The sequence below is a fragment of the Podarcis filfolensis genome, assembly GCF_964270895.1.
Source record: "Podarcis filfolensis genome assembly, chromosome: 6".
Taxonomy (NCBI): domain Eukaryota; kingdom Metazoa; phylum Chordata; class Lepidosauria; order Squamata; family Lacertidae; genus Podarcis; species Podarcis filfolensis.
In genome coordinates, this window is record NC_139609.1 from 66362607 (window position 1) to 66379751 (window position 17145).

At 41.7% G+C, this 17145-nt stretch overlaps 1 protein-coding gene across 2 annotated transcripts in view; it reads right to left on the reverse strand.

The window, feature by feature from the left end:
• The window catches only part of NGF (nerve growth factor), a 54777-nt gene extending 38083 nt beyond the window's left edge, over positions 1-16694 (reverse strand). For both annotated transcript variants that reach the window (XM_083617614.1, XM_083617615.1), the window contains exon 1: positions 16252-16694. The gene's annotated coding sequence lies outside the window, so the exon portion shown is untranslated. The remainder of the gene's footprint in view (positions 1-16251) is intronic.
• Positions 16695-17145: the final 451 nt, after the last annotated feature.

Consider the following 17145-nt stretch of genomic DNA (forward strand, 5'->3'; position numbering starts at 1 on the left):
GTCTTTAAACCATTTGGGGGCAGATTTTTTGATGGACTGTATTCTTCCACATTAACATGCTCACAAACTGTATATTTCACCAGAAGCCTTGTCCTGTGGCCCACTGTATTTAAGCTAATCCACAGTACACAGTACAATACACAACATTCTCAGCTGAATTGCCCTGTTAATGGAACTCCCTCTCCAGGAGGCCAGATTGGGCCATTATTTAATGACTGTACCTTGCAAGCTGCAAAATCATTCTTCTGTTTTGCCAGACCTTTAGTCTGGGCTGAGTTTCTGTTCCCCTGCAAGGATGTGTTTCATTGGTTCCAATTTTAGAAGTTACTACTTTTTATTAGTTATTGTACTTTTGCATTTTATTGTTTGCTTTTAATGGATTACAAATTGCCTTAGGGGCCCATCTGAGGAAAAAGGCAGGGTGCAAATATTCAGAGAAATAAATAAAATGAAATAACATAGGAGAAGAGGCTTGGAATCACATAAGTTGCCTCTCTGTTGGCCAGAAGAGCTGACCGCTTGATTAGAAGAGGTGTGTCTCTTTGGGTAATGTTTCATTTCTTTGGATTGCTAATCAAAGCATGGCAAATACGACAAGAAAACAAGCATCACCAGACATATTATTAATAGCAGCCCCCAGTAAAATGCAATCCAATGAGTCGGAATGGTCAGTGGCGTAGCGTGGGTTGTCAGCACCCGGGGCAAGGCAAGTGGATTTGCGCCCCCTAACCCGTGGATTTGTGCCCCCTAACCCTAACCCCCAGATGTTGCGCCCGGTGCGGCCGGCCCCCCCTGCACCCCCCACGCTACGCCACTGGGAATGGTGGCAAAAGTTGAGAGCAGAGCTGGGGAACCTCTGTCCACCCTCCACCGATACTGCAGCAATATAACTCCCATCATCCCTGACTATGCTGACTAGAGCTGATAAGAATTGAAGTCCAACAACTTCTGCAGGCTGAAAGGTTTCCCAGCTCTGGCTTATAGCATCTGATGAGAAGTGCTGTTACACAGTTATCAATAGCACTGCAGTTGGGATTAGGGCCTGAAAGTCCCAATTCCTTACTGTTTCAGGTGGAGCTAGTAAAAGCACTTGTGTTTCTCCCAACGTTAAGTGAGATGCAGTAATAGTACAAGATGTCTACACCTACAGTATGATCGAAGGAAGCAGTGTCACAGCTGCAAGAAGCCAAGTACTTAGGAATGAAGAAAGTATGTAAATATTATAAAATCAGCTTTATAATAGCCATCATGGGAATGTGACTGGTCATGGTCTATTTGCAAATTTGGCTCTTTTGGCACTATACTGGCTTACACGCAATACTACTCACATAACTTTAGCACACATCATCTCTACATCCTGCTATCAAATGTTGTAAATTAGACATGATGTCAGTAGGGACTGCATTATTTCTTTTTATTAGAGCTGCCATCATATTTTTTTTCTGGCCCCATGTCAATGCCTTTAATTTGCTAAGTGATGCTTTTCCTACCTCTTAACTCCATGCCAGCAAAAGCTTCACCAGGTACATTTCTAGGTATCATGTGGCTGCTAAAACAAAAACAAAAACTACAACTGTGCCTTTAAGTGCCAGCCTTACGTGTCACAGACACTTCAGGAGAAACACGAGCAATCTATCCAGTCCTATCCAAACCGAATATTTTTATCCAATGTGGCACACTCCTGGAGTTTACAGGAAGCCAGTTCCTTCTTTGAATGTGTTTTAGTGCACTGGTTTCTTTATTAACCCTGAAGAACCTCTTTCTTCTGAGTTGTTTGTATTTTTCAACTAGCTTCTCCCTGCTGGGCAATAATTTTGCATTTGTTGAAAATCCAATACAAACATACTCCGCACCCCCCGACCCCACAACGGAAGAGAACAGCGCCCAAAAATGTTATAAATGAGCCACTGAGTCTTAATTCAGTTTGCTTTGGAAAGTGGCTTTTGTCTGGTTGGAGCACAATAAATTTTCAGGGCTGTGCATTTCCTGACATGTTAACTTCTAACTTGTCGGAGAAATAGCTCATAAATTAAACAGCAATGATATGAGGCAAACAGGATGATTGGAGCAACATAATATTATGACACTATTTCCTGCCTTCCCATCAATGGAAGAATAACCTTATTGCTAAAATGGGATAAACAAGCCAAACTGATGTGAAGTTTGTAATATACTTTAGTTCTGTGCAGCTGTTTCGCCCCCCCCCCCCTTTAACTAGTAGATGCTACATGGGACCCTCAAGACAGATCAAGATTGTGGTGTGTGTGTGTGTGTGTGTGTGTGTGTGTGAAGGCTTTAACCCTTTGCCTTCACCACAGTCCCCCTGAAACCCCCATCCCATGACTGCTACTCACAATGGGAATCAATTGGAACTTTTCTTCCATTACAAATAGGAGGTAAAGCAGTCAATTCCAATCAGAACTACAACAAGAGCAGAGAAGCAAAGTGCACCATGCTATTTCGCAGTCCCACTGTGCTGGCTACTAGCTGAAGAAAAAACAGCTGTGCACAACCAAACTGCATTACTATGTCTAGTTTTGCCCTAAGATAACTTGCATTGATGGAATGCCATTAATTCAATGGGACTGCAACAACATAAATAGGGGCTGAGAATCACCATCTCTGTAATTTATATCACTGTAAGAAGATCATGCTGCATGACTTTCTCTGCACAAAAGTTACTTAATTACATCGCTGAAAGAGTGTCAAGGCAAGAGGTACATTATAGGAAAGATACTGAAAGTTAGAAGATTTGCTTGGGTTAGGACTTTGGTAAACCACAAATTCCCAAATGTTAAATTAGGACTGCAAGAATGACAGGGATGAATATGGGAGGCAATATATACAAGTAGAACAAAAATCAAAGGGGAGATAAGCTTTCCAGATGGAACACACAGCGGAGTTCCTCTCAAATAGATAACATTATCTTGATTTGTCTCCTTGCTAAAACATTTTACTGGTGTAATGTATATTCTGCCTAAATGTGAACAATTAGAGATTCAACTAGCGATATACTTTGGCAATGCTGCCAAGCAGTTATACATGTTACTTAACATTTTAATTGTCTAAAGTCACATTTTTGCCTTACGGTACTGAGACCACACATATGGAAATAATTTGGCTAGTAGTTACCAAACCCTCTGGTTCACAGGCAGTCCTGATGCAAGGCATTCTGCCCCACTGACTGAATAGAGAGTAATCCTGACTTTTTATATTTATTAAAATGGCTTTGTCATTCACAGTATCATATTTCAAGGCAGATTTATTTTAAATGGATTCAATTACTATGGACTAGTGTACTAAAATAAACTGTCTGAGCCAACCATGACCTAATTTACACTTTTATAATTTGCTTAAAGTCTATAATCTATAAGACATATAACTTGAAATTTCTCAGCATGGATTTTGCTTGTCCGATATTTACCAAATCTAGCTGAAGGAGAAGTTTCCCAAGTAACTGAAAAATATTTTCTGTCCTGTACTCATATGTGAAACTTTTTAAAATCGTTTCTGACAAGTTGTAACTTTAGTTCCCAAATATGTGCTGCATTATCTCTTGTTTTGAAGTAGGAGCCTCTGACTCCTAGAAGATATTGTTCCACACATGCTGGCCAGCCTTCCTCTTCTAAAGCTACACCTTTTTATCACTATGTCCAATCTTGAAAACTTGCACATGGCATTGCAAAGCTCAAGACTTTGCAACTGGGATTACAATAGCTTTTAATAAGTTAACTGTCTATTGATATGAAAACCCTATTACAAGTAGGTTCAACCGGAAATACAGTGATATTGAGTAGGATTGGGGAACCTACAGTGCAAATTGAATGTGAATGTTTTTTTTTAAAAAAACTTTCTATGACTGCATTCATGCACAGTGGGAATGTTTACATCATGGGTAGGCAAACTAAGGCCCGGGGGCCAGGGCTGGCCCAATCGCCTTCTAAATCCGGCCCACGGGCTATCTGGGAATCAGCGTGTTTTTACATGAGTAGAATGTGTGCTTTTATTTAAAATGCATCTCTGGGTTATTTGTGGGGCCTGCCTGGTGTTTTTACATGAATAGAATGTGTGCTTTTATTTAAAATGCATCTCTGGGTTATTTGTGGGGCATATGAATTTGTTTTTCCCCTTCAAAATATAGTCTGGCCCCTCACAAGGTCTGAGGGACAGTGGACCGGTCCCCTGCTGAATAAAGTTTGCTGACCCCTGGTTTACATCTTGCCTACGTCAATGGAATCTAAGCAGCCCAATGTGCACAGAATTACAGTCTATGTTCTATTTTTTCTTCCATGGTTGAATACTATGTGTTTGTTGTCTTTGTTTTGTTTGTTTTCTGCATCAGGTAATAATAGGAAAGGACCAGTTTTCACGTTCTGCTTTCTTCTGCTTTTCTCAGCATTTGACTCCTTGAAAATTACCAGTACAGAGGTACCTTGGGTTACAAGTGCTTCAGGTTACAAACTCTGCTAACCCGGAAGTAGTACCTCGGGTTGAGAACTTTGCCCCAGGATGAGAATGGAAATTGCATGGTGGTGGTGTAGCGGCAGTGGGAGGCCCCATTAGCAAAAGCATGCCTCAGGTTAAGAACAGTTTTGGGTTAAGAATGGACCTCTAGGAGGAATTAAGTTCGTAACCTGGGGTACCACTGTAAATGTTTTTTTTTAGTTTTACTTTATATTTATTTGGATTTGGTCTGGGGTTTTTTGAAAGTAAAATAACAGAAACTGAGTTTGGCACTTCTGGACCCAAGCAGAAAATGAATAAGGTATCAAACCAAGCTGCATTAGCCTTTGTATGAAAATAAGCTTTTGATGGAAAGGAACTGGAATGGGACTCCATCCACTTTAAAGTCCTCAAATGCATATCCTTCAATGACAAATGGTAACCTTGCTTTAGAGTCCAAGTATGCCATCCTGCTCTGAAGTAGTGGTGCACATAAACCAGCACAGGGGACCCAGTGTTGACGCAGGAGAACAATCTGAAACCCAATGTAGATATAGCTACCCAAAGCACTCATGCAAAGCCCCATTAAATATGCAATAAAAGTGGCTTTTAGAGGGTGAGGCAGAATGGAGAGGACTGTGGAGAAGAAGAGCCTTGCATGACATTCAGAATTGTCAGTGCCATTCCTAGGATGGTGGAGGCATGGGTTTACAAAACCTTTTGTAATAAAGCAGGGGTGGGGAATCTGGGGCCCTATATGTTGCTGGACTTCAACTCCCATCATCCATGACTATTGCCCAAGGTGGCTGGAGTTGATGGGAAAGAAAGTCCCAAAAACATGTGGAGAGTCACATATCCCTCACCCCTTTAAAAAAGCAGGGTTAAGAGGGAAGCTTCAAGGTTCTGCTGCTCTGTTAAAAAAAAGACTTGCACTTAAGTTACGGTACAGTAGTACACATGTTATAGCTTATTCCATAACAGTAGATAATTGAGAATGCCTTCATCATTGGGGGTGGGGGTGGGGGTGGAATTTATCCATACATCTCACAGGGAACATAATTGCAGGTTTTCAGAACTTTATATTAACTGCAGTACCTGGAATTTTGAAAATATTTGACTTTTATTTCTACATCTCCTTCATTGGAGGTTTTTAAGCAGAGGTTGGCTGGCCATCTGTCATGGATGCTTTAGCTGGGATTCCTGCATTGCAGGGGGTTGGACTAGATGACCCTTGGGGTCCCTTCCAACTCTACAATTCTATCATTATCTGTCTCTGATCACCTGAGTGATTATATGGCTGATAGAGCCTACAGTATTTTTTGGGGGGGTGACAGATGCCCCTAATTTGATGCCTAAATCTAAATGGAATTCTCTTGAATGTCTGTTTACTTGAGTGCCAATATACAAGCATACTGCCATTGTTAGTCCACTTTCCTGCTTTGAAACATGCAACTTTCTTCCAAGGCCACATTCATCTGAACACACTCTTGGGTGCAGGGGAGAAGAGAAGCAGGACTGTGCTGTATAGGAAACAAGCCACACTATAAAAATGAGTGGAGTTGACATCTATTTAAAAAATGCCCCTTGAGACCCATGATTTCACAGTCTTTAGAAAAACTGTTAAATTAATGAGAGCCATAAAAACAAAACTCCAAGCCTTAATACTGTTTAGAATACAAAAAAAAGGTCTTAGGTGGCAAGAAAAGCAGAGGTACATTTCACGTAACATGAAACTGGCAAAGCAATAATCCATCTCTCGTTGGAATACGAATTCCACTAATTTCCTCTGTGTGGTTCAAAGCTGTCAAATGGAGCCTAATCTTTTATTAGTTTCCCAAACAGTCACCACCCCACAGAGGAGCTAAATAAGCCTTAAGCATAGCAGCTTTGAAACTGGAACTTGCATAGCTATTCAAAAATAAAATAAATGACCCACTGCCAGGCTAAAAATTTTACAGTCATGTTTATTGCAGCTCAGTGTTAGAGGCAAGACCTGTGATTATATTTTTGACAACAGTTGTCACATTTAACCAAGACAGAGGAAAATCCCCCAAAGCACAGGCAAATAAATCACCATACCTGCTATTGGGTGAATTCCTGTAACTATGCCTGAACCTGCTCAGCTGAAAATCAGTACAGTCTCTGCTGCTTAAATATGCATCTTTCAACAAAACAATATAGCAGAGGGGAATTTGCTGATAGCTTAATACTACTGGTTTCAATGTGATATACATCCACAAGCTCCTACTTCTGACACAATCTGGGCATATTTATATCAAAGCAAGGAAACTACTACGGGCAAGAAGGGTTCCTTCAGAAAATGGGAGTCTCTTATACAAATCAGAATAAAAAGAGACACAAACCAGCACGTGTGCACACACAAACACAAAACAGAAGTGGATGAAGAGGGGTGGGAAACGAAATAAAGAATTTGAGGCTCTTGTCACTAAGAAAATTAAGAACAAGGATTTTTAAAAAATCTTTAAGTTCCCCAGAAGTAGAAAATCCAGCTGGGAGGAAGTCAGATGACAAGTGAACTAAAGATGTGCTAAATAAGTATGAAGAGATTGCAGACTAGTTGAATAAATTCTATGTGTATAACTACACTGAAGCTGTAGGACAAAAACCCAGGAAGTCTGAGAAACAGTGTGGTGTGACAGTTGGACTGGGACCTGGAAGAGGGGGAGAACTTTGTACACCACCATGAGCTCATTGGGAAAAGGGTCTGGATTTGGCAACCCCACATTTTAAGTGGTCTAAACCTATTAAGAAATTAAAAAAACAAACAACACCCGAGATCCAACTTATGGCACCCATATGAGAAATCCAGGCATCCCACTGTGGGCTTCTTAGCTCTGCCCTGACTCCAACCAACTTGTTGCTTGCTTTTAGAGCTCCATAGCTTCCTCTTCTTCTCCATCAGTGGTGAACCACAGCTACAGTACAGCCTGCTATAGTTGTGGAGGAAAATGAGAGGAAGTAGGAGAATGGATCTGTTAAAGCAACAGGCACTACATCTGAAGTAGCACCTAGTAAACCAAGCTGGTATGGATACTTACTCATCACACCCCAATAATGTGCTGCCTTGTCTGTCAAGCCAGTGTGTTTAGATCTCTTTCATATTTACTACCCATTAGTCAGGCCTAAGGTCTTAAGCCAAAAATAACTAAATTCAGTGGGGAAAAAATTTGGGAGGCACAATGGGTAATTTAAAGTAACTGTACACATACATTTTAGATTAAATTACATGTATGTGGTTAATCTGGGTTTCCTGAGCACATCTCTCTTCTCTGCCCCCTTCTGGTGCTAAACACACATACCAAGCATGCATCATACATACTAAGCAAACACACATACCAAGCATGTTAGGTTTTCAGATACAATTCTACAATTGTAGGGGTAGCAAAGCTGTATAGCTGAACACTGGGGTAAATAAAGACTCCAACAGTAGTTTCTGTTGGGTGTCTGTTGCTTCATTAACATAATAACAACACTGTTTTCCATGCTGAGAAGCAATTATAACAGGAATCTCTCACATTTCCTCATAGTAGTAAAGGTGCCCTTACAACACAAACTGTGGCATGTGTGTTAAAACATACCACCATACACGCAATGCTTTGGCCTGCTTTACACCTGCAACGTTTGTTTAAAAAGAAAAACAATAGGTGCTGAAACAGGAGGAACATCCTCTCTTTTACCCCATTCCCTTCTCCTGAGTATAACTTAAATAGACATGGCCAATAATTTGCTGCGGTGGCCACAGTATGATAATGTGGCTTCCAACACATTATCCAATCAGTACCTCAAGCAAATTCCTGTGAATCTGAGCATTTTTTACAAGCAGGTTTATGCTCATAGATTTGCTTTAAATTCCCTCTTATTAAATTAAGTGATCTTTCAATAGGGCATTGTTAATGAAAGCACGACATGTAAAAGGAGAGCTATTTTGGATCTTCATTATATATCTTTTTAAAGAGCCCATCAGGATGCTTTTGAAGGTTCATGCTCAAGAGTTTCCAGCAGTAGAAACTTCTCTAAAGCTTTATTGCAAATTACTTGGGCTTCAGGTTTGGGATCAACGTAGGTTTGCTACACAAAATGACTGTTATCATTTAGTGCTGCAGAAAGTGGTTTATGATTGCCCATGATTCTGCCTGTCATTAGCTAGAATACATTCTTCCCTCTGCACCCATTTAACCCAATCCCTCTCATCTTCCTTACCACTGCTCAAGGTAGATTCATCAGAGTAACTTGGAAAGTATAATCATATGTTGTTATTGTTCCCAGTAATGGAAAATTGGATTTTGATATGGCTACTTGCCAATAGACCTTCTTTTCTTTAAAGCCTGTAATACCATAAACCCAGAACCCTTGGAAAGAGAAGAAAAAGATGTTTCCTGGGAAGCAAATATTTCTCTCCTCTTCAAGATTCCAAAGTGTTCCTTAGAGTGAACACTGACACACAAGCTGATAAGCAATGCTGAAAAAAGGTCAGTTCGAACACAGATTCTGCCTGAATTTTAGAAACCCTGCTACTAAGACTTCTCTCAATTTATCAAAATGCCACGCACAGTATTCTGCCTGTCACACTTGATCTAGTAGGTTTTGTTTGTTAGGTACGCTCACCATTTAACACATGATGAGAGGAAACACAGGTTATTTTCCCTTTGCAAGTTTTAGATCAAATGCTCCATAAAGTTAGGGGTGCCTGACTTTTAACCTGCTCCTGTGTCCTTAACAGCAAATGCAGAAGCAGTAGTTGAACTGGTAAAGCTTTTTCTCTCCTGTTTGATATCTGCATGTCAACCTGTTGTCAAAGGCACAAGAAGGAGTAAAAAGGGGACAGTTTTGCATATAGTTCTTAAGAGCCTTTCTGGCTGGACCTACTGGAAGATTTACAAGGAAAATAATTAAGTGTTCCATTGGCTTGCTACATTTGACCATGAGGCTCCCCTGCCGCAGAATGAATTGCAATTACTAGGATCCAAGAATTCGCATATGTCAGATTAATTTAAAGAGTGAAATAACCTATTGTACTTCCATTTTTGTTCTGCTGGTTTTTTATGTGCTTAAACTGTTTTCCAATAATTTGATATAAATAACAAATTATAAAATCAATAGTATTCAGTTTCAAATATTTAGATACGCTATGCAGGACAGTTTAAATGTTTAAAATTCCTGGGAGCCAGCATCATTCTTTACCTAACAGGTAGAAATACCTGCCTGAAAAGGGTACAGGAACTGACTCTGCACTTCATTACCTAATCTACTGTAAGTCTCATATACCATGATCAAGCCAACCCAGATCTGTGGGAAGGGTTACAAACATAAAGGGTTCTCTTCTAAAACAACATTATTACTAGATCAGAACTAGAATTACAAACTGAATCCCAAGCACAAGCACTTAGATCACTGCATTAGAGCGACAGATGTATTTCATCTTCCTTAGTTATGGAGGTTCTAGGCAGTCATAATCATCTCAGTTATGGATATCTGCAGAGAAATGCATGAAGTCTTAATAATGAAATGCTTATTCTCATAATAAACAAAAGCGGAGTGCTTAAAATAGGGCTGGCTCACCCTTTTCAGCCCAAGGAACAAAGCCACACAGAGGAAGAGGAAGAGGAAGAGGAAGAGGAAGAGATAGAGATATGCAGTGGTACCTCGGATTACACATGCTTCAGGTCACATACGCTTTAGGTTACAGACTCTGCTAACCCAGAAATAGTACCTCGGGTTAAGAACTTTGCTTCAGGATGAGAACAGAAATTGTGCTCCGGTGGTGTGGCGGCAGCAGGAGGCCCCATTAGCTAAAGTGGTGCTTCAGGTTAAGAACAGTTTCAGGTTAAGAACAGACCTCCAGAACGAATTAAGTACGTAACCAGAGGTACCACTGTATACACAATACCCTCCCCATTCCTTTGCTGATGTGTGGAGAGAATTTTTTCCCCATCATGGTGCTGGGTTGGGCACTGCAGGGCAGAGAGAAACCTTTCCACCAAGCCCAATGCTATGATGGAAGGAAGATTGCTCTTTACAGACCCATCTCAAAAAGGGCTATTATATTACTATTGTGCTGCTGGGCGGGACAGAGATGAAATGCCCAGGGCTTCAATGGAGAAGAAAATCCCATCTACTCAGCCCAACTCTCATTCTTCTGCTGGCCTTATGACTGGTAAAACAGGCAACAGCAATGGTGCTGAACAAGTAGTTGGTGCTCTGGTAACAGAAAGAAACCCTCTGATTTGCTCCACTCTTTCCCTGGGACAGCTTAGGAACCATCAGAACATTCATTTCTGTTTCTGTGGATTTGAACCCCTGTCTCTAATAATAATAATAATAATAATAATAATAATAATAATAATAATAATAATAATTTATTTATACTCTGTCCATCTGGCTGGCTTTCCCCAGCCACTCTGGGTGGCTTCCAACAGAATATTAAAAACATGATAAAACATCAAACATTAAAAACAGGGCTGCCTTCAGATGTCTTCTAAAACTCAGATAGCTGTTTATATTATTAGCAGTAGTGGGCACCACTACTGAGAAGGCCTACTGCCTGGTTCCCTGTAAACTCACTTCTTGCAGGGGGGGAACCACCAGAGGGCCCTTGGAGCTGGACCTCCTAGGCCCTAGTACAACACTACAACCACACCACCACATTGGTTGACTTTAGGAGAATATTAGGAAAAACATCTTGAAGGTGAAAGCCATTACAAATGGAAATAATTAGGCAGAGGATTGGTAGGGAAAGCCATCTAGTGAGAATGTTCTAGGTCTGCATTTCCTGCAGCAGGACAGGGGTTACAAGGTTCCATCCAATTCTAGACATATATAATTCAATTTAAAAAGTGATGTAAAATCCTCCTTCCAGTCATACTGATGAACATTTAGTAATTCAGCTTGAGTCTGATACGATTTTAAAAGTACATGGAATATAGCTTTACCCCACATTTTAATAAACTCATAGGAGCCACAAACTCTTGCATAAGCCATTGAGCTTTGAGCTGTTGAATATGTACTTCAGTTCTACTCTAGCTTTAATCGCTTACAAATCTTTTAAATGTCTCTGTATGAAGCATAAACCAAAGATTGTAATAACAAGAAAAAGAAGCTGTTCTATTAATATTAGCTGCCTTTAAATTAATTACATCTGTAATTTTCGGTAATGAGGATAACTGCAAAGGCAAAGAATATTTTTAGGACACTGTAGCTCAGTTGAATTGAATCCATAACGAGAAGAAGGAAATAGAAGTTTGTTTGCATTAAGCAAAGGGATTCTGCTTAGCTGAATAAAGCACTACTGGGTCACTGCCACCAGAGCTATACGTGTTATGTTATGGATGTTTGTATGTGACGCCAATAAAAGTTTTGATGATAATGAAGCAAAGGGAATATTGCAATTGTAAAAGATGCCTCTCCAATTTGGTCCAGGAGGAAGTATTGCTGGTTCTTCTTGAAGTTGTGTTAATTCCTGCATTGTACAGGGTTGGAATAGATGACTGAGGTGTATGAATGCACTTTAGAAGATACCACAGAAGAGTGAACAAATCTGGACTAGGGCTGTTAACTCTAGATAGATAGAAATGTGATGGTTCAATATTCTGGTGGCAGTGGTTGCAGGAAATACGTCCTTCCAGCTTCATCTTACATAATAACTGTCCCTTTCTCTTTGATAAACCAGACCTGGTCTCAGTCATTCACCTCCAGATCAGACCACTTTAATGTTCACTATGTGGGGCTGAACTTGAAGACAATCTGGAAGTTTCAGATTTCAGCAACCAGAAGCTTGGACAGGAGCCAGTCAATCAGTTCATATTACACAGATCTTGTACCAGCTTAACTGATCTTGTTTCCAGGCTTAATGCAAGGAGCTGGTTTTGACCTCTGAAACCCCAAATGGCCCGGGGCCAGTATTCCTCAAGAATCCCTACAATCCCCCCTACATTTCTGAGACATTTAGTTCAGCAGCCAAGAACTGGCACCCTCTCCCATGAGAGGTTCGTACCACGCTTTTAAATGGGGGGGGGGGGTGTGAAGAATGCATAATTTCAGCAGTCTTTTTGCAGATTATCATTCTATTCTGCTATACTGGGGCAGATGGGGCTCGTCAACCTGGGAAGGTAGCTTACCTAGGAGAATGAAAACTCTGATCCTAAGCCTCCACTGCCTTGTGGGATATATTTAAGAGAAGGAAAGGCTAAAAAATAAACCCTACACAAACTTGGAGTGCAGTCTCTAAGATAGGGCCTCGTACACCTCCTACCGGCAACTCCTGCAGCCAAGCCCAGGACCTCCATACACACTGCTGAAGCCTGAAGAGGTCACTTCAGGGCTCCTAATGCACACTCCATTGTCTCTCAAGACGGACAGATGCCAACAACAAACTGCTACTGCCTTTTTACTTTTTTAGGCTGCAGTCTTATTCACTCTGACCTGGAAACTCAATGGGAATTAATTTTGAACTGACTTATACAGGATAGGATGTTTTAGAGATTGCCATGGGATTTACTGATATTTGTGTTGTTCTTTTGCTTTCTCCTTTTGTCTCAAAGGGGCTGCATTTTGATCTCTTTGCTGATTCCAACTGGAAGACACAATTATAGCAAATGGGAACTCACTGAATTATCATTATTGCATCTATTAGTCTACTTAAAATGTATCCAACTGACTTAACAAGATAAAGCAGATAAAATATTTCCTTAGGTACTTTTACATTCATTTACACCTCTCTACATTTTTATCATCTACTTCTAGTTTAACACTTCAGTATTGGGGAATCTGCCATTTGAACAAACTCTCTGAGGGCTTTCAATATTTAAAACAGCACCATTTGGCTATTTTCTGTTATCCAGAAGCTGATTTTCCAAGCACAGTAGCTATTATCAAGTCCAGATCTCAAGATTCTGAGCCAACATTGAATTATTGCCTTGGTAGACAAAAACTAATTTTGATGTATAGATGTCTGTGCGTATTGCAGTTGTTGTTTTATATAAAGACCTCTGCATTCTCATGTTCTTTACTACAAAGTTTTTGCTATCATTTACAGTCTTATGGGTGGTCTACTATTTCCACTGTTAATGCTAGAAGACCAAAGCAGGGTTAAATTAGGCAAGCACCATTAACTCCAAGACAGCTGCATGTGTACGCACGAGTAAGTTCTCTCTCATCTACCTGTAACTCAACTGTATATCTATCTCTTTTGTCTTCTGGTAATCATACAAAGGCCAAGAGAAAGAAAAAAACCAAAAAAAGCAGAGAATCTCCCCCCTGCTTCTATAGGTGAATTAATTCCAGACCATGGATTGCTTAATGTTTAACCAATAACAAAGTAAACTATTTCCATCTGAAATGCCAGATATTCATGTGGAACAGTCTTCCCCCTGAAATTTTGTTATATTATTAAAACTACTCCTTCACCTCGAAAACAGACAGGGTTTCTGGCAAGCAACATAAACCAAAAAAATGGAATCTATATGTGTAATCTAGCTCACAAAACAGTACAAAACTGAAGAACACATGTGGAGAGGTGGTAGAATAGGGATTTTTTTTTTACAACTTTATCCTATGTATGCTTACTTAGAAGCAAACTCCATTAATGTCATTACAACTGTGTAAGTGAACTTCATGGTTTTATTAGCCAAACTACTTTAATGCATGTTATTAAATCAATCAGGAACAATTCATGTTTATCAGATGGCTGAATTCAGCACATATTTGTTAGATGGGAATTGCCAGCAGAGGTCACCATTGCTTTAAATGGCCATGATAAACAGTGACATTTTCAAAAACTGTAATGGATGGTCTGGGAGAGCTCCATCAGCCTGGCCTGGACTGACATTATGTGACAGAACTGAATTTTGTACTACTGTATTTCCATGCTTGTTACACTTTATGGTGTTTAAGCAAAAATGAAACAGTTTCATTTTCAACAGTTGAAACATGACCACAATACAAGCAGAATTAAATTGTTTAGTACAAATAATAAATACACCTTTAAACTGATGCTTAGAAAACAAACTACAGAGATCTGTGCGTGAGTCTTGAAACAAACTTTCCCCCCTTTGAAATACATGCAAGTGACAGAATTTTAATGTGTACAGAAGCAAAACAAATCTGCATCAACAAGTGGGATCTATTTCACCAACACAACTTCAGACTTCATAATATACCAGCTGAATTTTCCTTTGTATGTTGTACTGTAAAGGATAAGCACTTTCCATTCAGAAACAAGTTAGTTTTCTTGAACTGAAACTTTGACACTTTGAAGCAAGTTGAACAGACACAATCTCACAACTCTTTAGCTTTCTGCCCATTTTTAAAATGAGAAAACAGAGAACAATTAAAAGAAGAAGAGCAAGGTTGCTTCTGAGCAAAGTTGTGCTTACCTAATACTAGGAGAAAGTAATGAGCAACAGAAACTTCATGACTTCCTCTCCTAGCATCTCGTGAAACAGATTTTGTCCCTTAAGGGTGAGTTCTCTGCATTTCTCAAGTTGCTGAATTATCGTTATCCCAATTCCACATACTCCTTTGAAAGTGACTGTATCACTGAACAATGTCTCCAGATGTTTCAAAGATTGTTAAGCAATGATTCAGATACTTGATGTTAAGGTCCTGATCGTCTTTGGCTCAATATATGACTCATCCAACCCATTTGGCCGTTGGTCCTTATTATCTTTTTTTTGTCCTGTAGGCGAATGCCTGACTCCCCCCCCACCCCCAATAATACAATTTCATGGACCATAATGATGTTCCTTGTTTTATAGCAGTACAGTGCCATGGAATTATTTAATGATGGAATGTCGATCAAACAATGAGAGCATCACTGGAACCAGGTAAGATAAAGTAAAGCTAACATGAGGTGTTCTAGACAGAATCTCTTCCTACAACTTAACCAAGTTCTGATGCATGTTTTCAGTTAAGCTAAGGTACAAGGCTACGTTATGCTGTACAAGAGGAAACCCACACCTAGCTTATACAAAGGATTTACAGTAATACACTGCGATGCTCACAAATTTCCAAGCTTGTGACAATTTGAAGAAAAACCAGCCGGACAAGCACACTATTCATATATCCATTTATTTCCTGCAGGTTTCCCACCGGACAAGGCAATGCTCAAAAGTTAAAGGGTGGAAGAAACAGATCCACAAACTGTCCCAAGGAGCTACAAAAACAAAACAACCCCCTCCCGCTCATCTGCTCGCCTCTTTCCCCTTCTGCCTGGCATTCGCTTTCAGGGGTGGGGGGAAAAGCTTAATCACAAACCATAAATCAATGAGCACCGTCAGTTTCCATCCTGTCCCAGCAGGGAGTTTGTAGCTGGAGGGGAACTCAACCCTGTACGTGTCTGGGGGCTTTAAAAAGTGTAAAAACAGCGCGAGAGAACCACAGCCTTGGCCCTGATTTACACCAGAATGCCATAGGCATTTTTTCCCCCTGTGCGACCATACGCGGAACTAGGCGAAAACGGGCTACTCACGCCGTTTATGGATTTATGGATTTGATGAGGGACCCCTGCGCCCTCTAAGCCACGACTTTCGAACGGGGCTGCTGCTCCCCAGAGAAAGACGCGCCACTAATCTTCGCTCATCCCAGAGGCTGCTGGGCTTGCTTGGTCCAACCCCACGAGGGACCTTCCTCCCAAGGTGCCATTTCCAGTGACAGCCCCGGGACCGCAGCTCGCGGGCTTGGGAGTTGGCCCGCGTCCCCTGCGACCGGCCCCTCCCCGCCCGGGCAGCCCAGCAGCAACTTCTCCTCACGCGCCTGCTGCGTCCATTGGCCCAAGGCGGGCTGGCGACTCACCTCAGCGCTGCGACCGCGGGCAGGTGGAGAGAGGCCCCCCTAGGAGCTGCTGCTGCCGCTGCTGCTGCTGCCGCCGCTATAGGCGCCGTCGCGCAGGCTCACGCACGGGATCCTCGAGCGCCTCGCTCCGTGGCCACTTTCCCAACGCACGCGAGCCATTCACTTCGCGCGCGCGCCGCAGCCTCATCCACGGCGCTCTCGCTCAACTCCGACCGAGCCGCCGCTGCTGTTGCGGCAACTGACTCACGAGAGACAGACTCGCCTGGGTCCTAGCGCCATAAAAAAAAGGCGCGGGAGCTGCACAGACTCGCCGCGCTTAGCCCAGAGACGCTGGGCGGGAAAGTCCCCTGAGGGGGCGCGGAGCGACTCCCGGGAAAGACGTCGCTCGCCCAGGCCGCCCGCGAGCTTTTTCCCGCCCTCGCGCTCGTCCGCCTTTGCTGGGCTCTCGAGAGGGACTCGCCGGCACGTGCGCGGCTCCTGTCTCCTGCGGGAGATGAATGGAAATGCAGGCGAGCGCCTCGGGAGGCCTGCTCGACTTCTGATTGGAGGAGGGCGGGCGGAGCGCCCCGCGAGGAACCTCCCACTCCGCGCAAAGGAAGGCGAACGTTCCAAGCCCCCTTGAGTCATCTGTTTGGGGGCGATTATCCAGTTTCGCGCCGGAATTATCTGGAATAATTAAAGTTGGCAGCTTTTTTTTTTTTTTTTAGTTCTTCCTGGAGGTCCACTATAAAATACCTGCTCCGTAAGCAAGAAATCATCCCAGTTCCTGTCGAATTGAACTTTGAAAGAGCAGTAAAGTAGATTCATAAAAAGCAAGGTTTGGATTCATGAAGAATGCAGAGTAAACCCGATTCACAGGTAGATGAAAAGAAAACAAACCCCGCTGCAGATTAA